This window comes from Denticeps clupeoides, chromosome 17 (assembly GCF_900700375.1).
Source record: "Denticeps clupeoides chromosome 17, fDenClu1.1, whole genome shotgun sequence".
Classification (NCBI taxonomy): domain Eukaryota; kingdom Metazoa; phylum Chordata; class Actinopteri; order Clupeiformes; family Denticipitidae; genus Denticeps; species Denticeps clupeoides.
The window spans coordinates 12,720,180-12,726,179 of NC_041723.1; positions in this window are offsets into that span (position 1 = coordinate 12,720,180).

Genomic DNA, 6,000 nt, shown 5'->3' on the forward strand with positions numbered 1-6,000 from the left:
GAGTGTGCAAAGCAGTAATCAGAGCAAAGGGCGGCTATTTTGAAGAAACTAGAATATATATAGAATATACTGTATGTGTGCCGGTTGGATTTGCATATCTCCGAGTCACCTGAGCAACGTCACGTGACATGCAGACTTCCTTATTGTTATGTTAGCAGTGGCCTACTTGCTCCAAGTCTTCTCTATACAGTTGAAATTGTTCACTATGAGGATGTTCTTGAAACTGTGGTCATGTGAACCCATTATCTCACAAACTGTTGAGTCTCAGGAACTTGTCTTGTTGTATTATTGTTGTAGCTTTGGCTTTGCCAGACCTTTTCTGACCATTTTCTAACACGCAACTTTCTTCAGAAATGTATTGTTATAAAACCATTCATTTGTTTATTACACTGGAACCTCAGAAATGTGGAGAAGAGCATATTTTACACTTCTAAACATAGACAGCACAATGACAGTTGACTTTTCTTATTACAGGTACAGCTGATTAAAGAGAGATTGCATCTAACCTAATAATACAGAAACATAATGTCAGGAAGTGTTTTCTGCGCATCAGGGTCAGTGATGGTTCAAAAGGATGAATCACTCAGCAAACATGGCACCAGATGCTGGTTATTCATTTCAATGCAGATGGATGTGTGAGCCTAAAGGTCACATTCGGTGCGAGCAGAGGAAGTTTTATAAACACGAACAAGACAAGTTAATATCTGCATAGAGACATTTTGAAATGTTTCAATCTCCTGAAACAGATAAATAACACATTTCCAGTCTGTTATTATTGTATTGAGGCAAGATGCAAGAATACATTGGTAATGAGCTCACATTTTTGAGCACTTGCTTTCACGCCTGCCTTCAAGTCAGATAAAGAGCTCTAGTCAATTATAACACTTATCGGGGACGGACGGCAGAGGCTGCCCCATTGTTTGGATAATTTTCACATGACATTTAGCCTGATCGCAGGAAGCTGGTGAAAGTATCAACAGAACAGTTAATCAGACCAACAATCTGAGACCGGTTTTAACCATTAGGTTGCACATTTGTCATTTTAAAAAGGCAGTGATCATTTTTTAGTTTTGTTATTCCCTGTGCTTGAATGGAATACATTACAGTAAAAAAAAAGAAAAGAAAAATAAGAATAAAAAAAATCTTATTAAAAACTTTTTTTCTTTACATAGTTGAATGCGTTAACAAATTCACATCAAATTTATCAACCCATGGAGATCTGGAATTGGAGTCACACTCAAAATTAAAATGGAAAAACACACTACAGGCTAATTCAAATTTGATGTTATGTACTTAAAACAAGATAAAATGAGTCCCGGTAGTGTGTGTGGCCTCCACGTGCCTGTATGACCTCGATACAATGCCTTTGCATGCTCCTGATGAGGTGGCGCAGGGCCTCCTGAGGGATCTCCACCCAGACCTGGATTAAAGCATCCACCAACTGTGGTGCACCAACTGTCTACCAACAGTCTGTGGTGCAACGGTGCCTGTTCCCCAGACCTGAATACAATAGAGCAGACCTGAAACATCATGTCTCTCTCCATCCATCTAGTCCATAGCATCAATGCCTTCATCTTGCAGGAACTGCTGACACACTCCAGCCACATGAGGTGGCATTGTCCTATATTAGAAGGAAACCAGGGCCAACTGCACCACAGGGTCTCACAGGGGGTCTGAGGATCTCATCTCGGTTCCTAAAGGCTCCATGCTGGAGAATGTTGCAGATAGCAGAACGTTCTATACGGCATCTCCAGACTTTGTCACGTCTGTCACATGTGCTCAGTGTGAACCTGTTTTCATCTGTGAAGAGCACAGGGTGCAGTGGTGAATTTGGCAATCTTGATGTTCTCCGACAAATGTGCTGCACGTTGGGCTTTAACTACAACCCCCACCTGTGGATGTTGGGCCCTCATACCACCCTCATGGAGACTGTGTCTGACCATTTGAACAGACACATGCATATTTGTGGCCTGCTGGAGGTTATTTTAGGCCTCTGGCCATTCTCCTCCTATTCCTCTTTGCACAAAGGTGGCAGTAGCGGTCCTGTTGCTAGGTTGTTGGCCTCCTCCTCTCCTGATGTACTGGCCTGTCTCCTGGTAGCTCCTCCATGCTCTGGACACTACGCTGACACACACACACAAACCTTCTTGCCACAGCTCGCACTGATGTGCCATCCTGGATGAGCTGCACTACCTGAGCCACTTGTGTGGGTTGTAGACGCCGTCTCCTGCTACCACGAGAGTGAAAGTATCGACAGCATTCAAAAGTGACCAAAACATCAGCCAGAAAGCATAGGAACTGAGAAGTGGTCTGTGGTCCCCACCTGCAGAACCGCACCTTTATTTGGGACGTCTTGCTAATTGTCTGAAATTGCCACCTGTTGTCTATTCCATTTGCACAAGTACATGTGAAATTGATTGTCAATCAATCTCTTTGCTTCCAATAAAGCTTGTGGAAAGTTTGATTTCACAGACGTGTGATTGACTTGAATATATTGTGTTGTTTAAGAGTTCCATAGATTTTTTGAGCAGTGTATTTCTTACTGATGTTCCTATGAACATGATGGATTTTATCCAGTGTCTATGCAATGAGGCTCAGTGTGTGCATGTGTTCATGGTGTAAATTGTGGGAATGTATGCCTTTCAAAAGAACTTGATATTGCAATATATTGCTCAGCTCTCTGTCGCAATAAATAATCAATACACTAACGGCCATTATCGATATTTTATTAAAACACAAAATTATTAATTTACCCATTGTCAGTGTCACTGTCACTACCCAATATCTACCATTTTGTTTGCGGGGGGCGCTGTTCGAGTAAATAGGGGTAAAGTGGCGCAAATAGCGGCCGGTGAAGAACACAAGTTAACAAACAAGAACAGAGAAGAAGCCCAGAGAATGGCGGAAAATAATAAAAAAAATTATAATAAAGTGTGGAGACACTTCAGGATTTACGAAAGGCACTGGATAAAGACTATGCAATCTGCAAGAACTGCTTTGCAAAGATAAAATATAACAGCAACACTACGAATCTGCAACCTCGTTCGCTATCACGGTGAACTACTCTCAGGTGATAATGATGGCAAACCAAGTCAGCCGACAATCACTACTGTGTTCAAAGCAAAGGTCCCCTTTGGGTCACCGCGGGCACAGAGTATCACTAAGTCCATTGGCGAATTTATTTGCAAGGACCTTCGCCCTTACAGTGTGGTCGAGAATGATGGATTTGGCAGATCGTTGGCAACACTGGAACCGACCAGGTTAACATTAAGCACTTTACACTAACTTACTACTGACATTTCAGTATCATGGTTTACACATGTTCATTAATGTTCATGTTGTTTTTTAATGTTCATGCACTTTTATCTGTCTAGCTTTACAGTGTTTACATTTAAAACCAGGAGGCGGTGAGTTATTATGCAAATGTATATTTCCTTACAAAATGTTGGAAATATTGGCATTGATAAGATTTCCTTATTATTTCCTTATTCTTTATTTATCTTTTTCAGTCACATATATCATGATATATTGTTGATGAAATTTCTTCCAATATATTGAATATCGTGATATTATCACTATTGTGGACCACTTATTGCCACAGAATTGAATTGTGAGTTACCTGTATTGTCCCACCCCTAATAATCACACATTGTGGGTCGTGGTTTCCAACAGCAACCCAAGGAGGACCACCCAAGCAGACACGAGAAAACAACTAATACACTTTGGAGAGAATGCATGGACATGGGGGGTGTAACTTATGATTAATTCATTGCACCTCTGTATGTTTATTTAAGGAGGTTTTACAATCCTCTCTTGCTTAGTTCCGAGCCTGATAAGATGATAACAGTGGAAAAGCCATCATACAACTTAATTTTACTGTCACGGGTTGACATGGGACAGAAGGAAAGAACAGACCCAATTGCAGAGCAGCGCGAAGAGTGTGAGATGATTATAATGTGAGAATATGTCAGTCATCTTGTGATAATGAAATATGAACCGGTGTTGTAAGAGTTTAGGCTACAGATTTGTTGTAACATTAAAACAGAAGATGACTCTGAGCTGCTATGGATGGGATCAACACATTTTTTTGTTACAAGTGACAGAATAACACAAAGAATTCCAGGATACCTATTCATTTTTTTTTTCATTTTGTTTGATTGGTGACAGCTTCATTTTGATTGACAGGCTATAGGACCCCAGCAAAGACATGCTTGTTTCATAGTGGGTCAGTATCAGGCAAAATGGCAATCCAAAAAGGTGAGGTCAGGACGAAGAAGGTTGGCTTGAGGCGTGGTCAGTCAGGGAACGGTTTACAACAAAGTTAGAAGTTTCAACGAATGAGTTCGCGGCTACTACTTCTCGATCTCCTCCTTTTATGGTAACTAAATTGGTAACTAAATTATGTGCCAGAGCTAATTACTATTCTATTTTATTTTACTTCTATTTATCGTTGTATTTTACTTTTATATTTTTTTTTTTACTTTTCTTCCTTCCCTGGTAGATTAATTAATGAATTAATTAATCTGAATAATCTGAGCAACTGTATAACCAATCCCTCTGGGATTAATAAAGTTCTTTGAATCTTGAATATTTATACTGTGCTTCCTTAGGTGTGGTGTCCTTCTGTTTGAACGAGGTCCAGTATGCCTCTGCACCCTGGCGCCTGGGAGGGAACACAAAGCGGGAATGGAGAAAGCTGATATTATTCCCATCTGAGTCTCCAGAGATCTACAACACCACATTAACATCTTACTAAGAGGTTAGAAAACAATGCTTATCTTTTGAACACCACTCGCTGACAGGTAAATTTCACAGTGAGCGCAGCTCTGAACTTTGTTTGCTCTGTGAGTGCCCCCTTGGAAAGACAGAACATCACCTGCCCATGCTCTGCCCATTCGGCTGGTCTCGCTCTCCCCACCACGCTGCCGCTGCCGCTCGTCTGCCTGCATCCCCAACGCCCCAGTCACCAATGCCTGTCTCCAGCCAACCCAGCATGTTTGCGCATGCAAATTCTTGCAGCAACCGTGACCTTAACTGATGGAGCAATCGTTGCGATTTATAAAATCGTGTTTATTCAAATCACGATTTTTGATCGATTTCGATATTTCGAAACCTACCTGTAAGGCTCTGTGGATTCTGTCACCTTCCATTACATTTTCGTACTGTTGTTTTATTTCTTTATTTGTTGCAGAACAAAGGTGCTCACGAAGTTCACAGATTTGTAAAATATGTCTGATGGTCCAGATGCATATTTACGATTGAGGCCAAGATGACCAGCCCCAAAGTAATATAGTAAACAATGGGGTGGTAAAAAATATTATGCCCATGTGAATGTTATCTTTAAAACCTCACAAAACACAATGTTAGCACACAAAACACACTCCTAACACAAGGAAGAAAAAAGATTCAGGAACCGGAATTACTTTACCATGCCAAAGCTCAGAAAGAAGGCGGTAGAGGCTCATGCTAAGGCGGGAGGCTACACTGCCATCTTCTAGAGTCTGTACATTGAAATTGAGTCATTTAATAATTTGTTTAAAAAATAAACCCTGCTGTAGTCGTAAGAGCAAGATTTCGAGAACTCTGCCCCGGACGTCTGCCAAGATGATTGCTGCTGACCTGGCCTCTTCTGGAGTCAGCCTTTCAAGGAACCCAGTTGTGATGGCTCTTCATCGTGATTGGTTTCAGAGCCATTATCTAAGAAGAACCCCTTTACTCAAGGAGTGGGACATCACAACCTTGACTGTGGTTTCCCCTTGAACATTTAAAAGGTAAAAATGAGTGTTGGAAGTATATGCTTTTGTCTGATGAGACTACATATGGATGTTTGACAAAGAAAGGGAGAGGCCTTCAACCCTAAGAACACAGTTCCCTTAGTTAAACGTGGTGAGAGCATCATGCTGTGGTGCTGTTTTGCAGCCTCATGAACGAGGAGCCTTGTTCATATCAATGGCATCATGAATAAAGAAAATTATGTTGACATTTTGAGGGAGAATATGC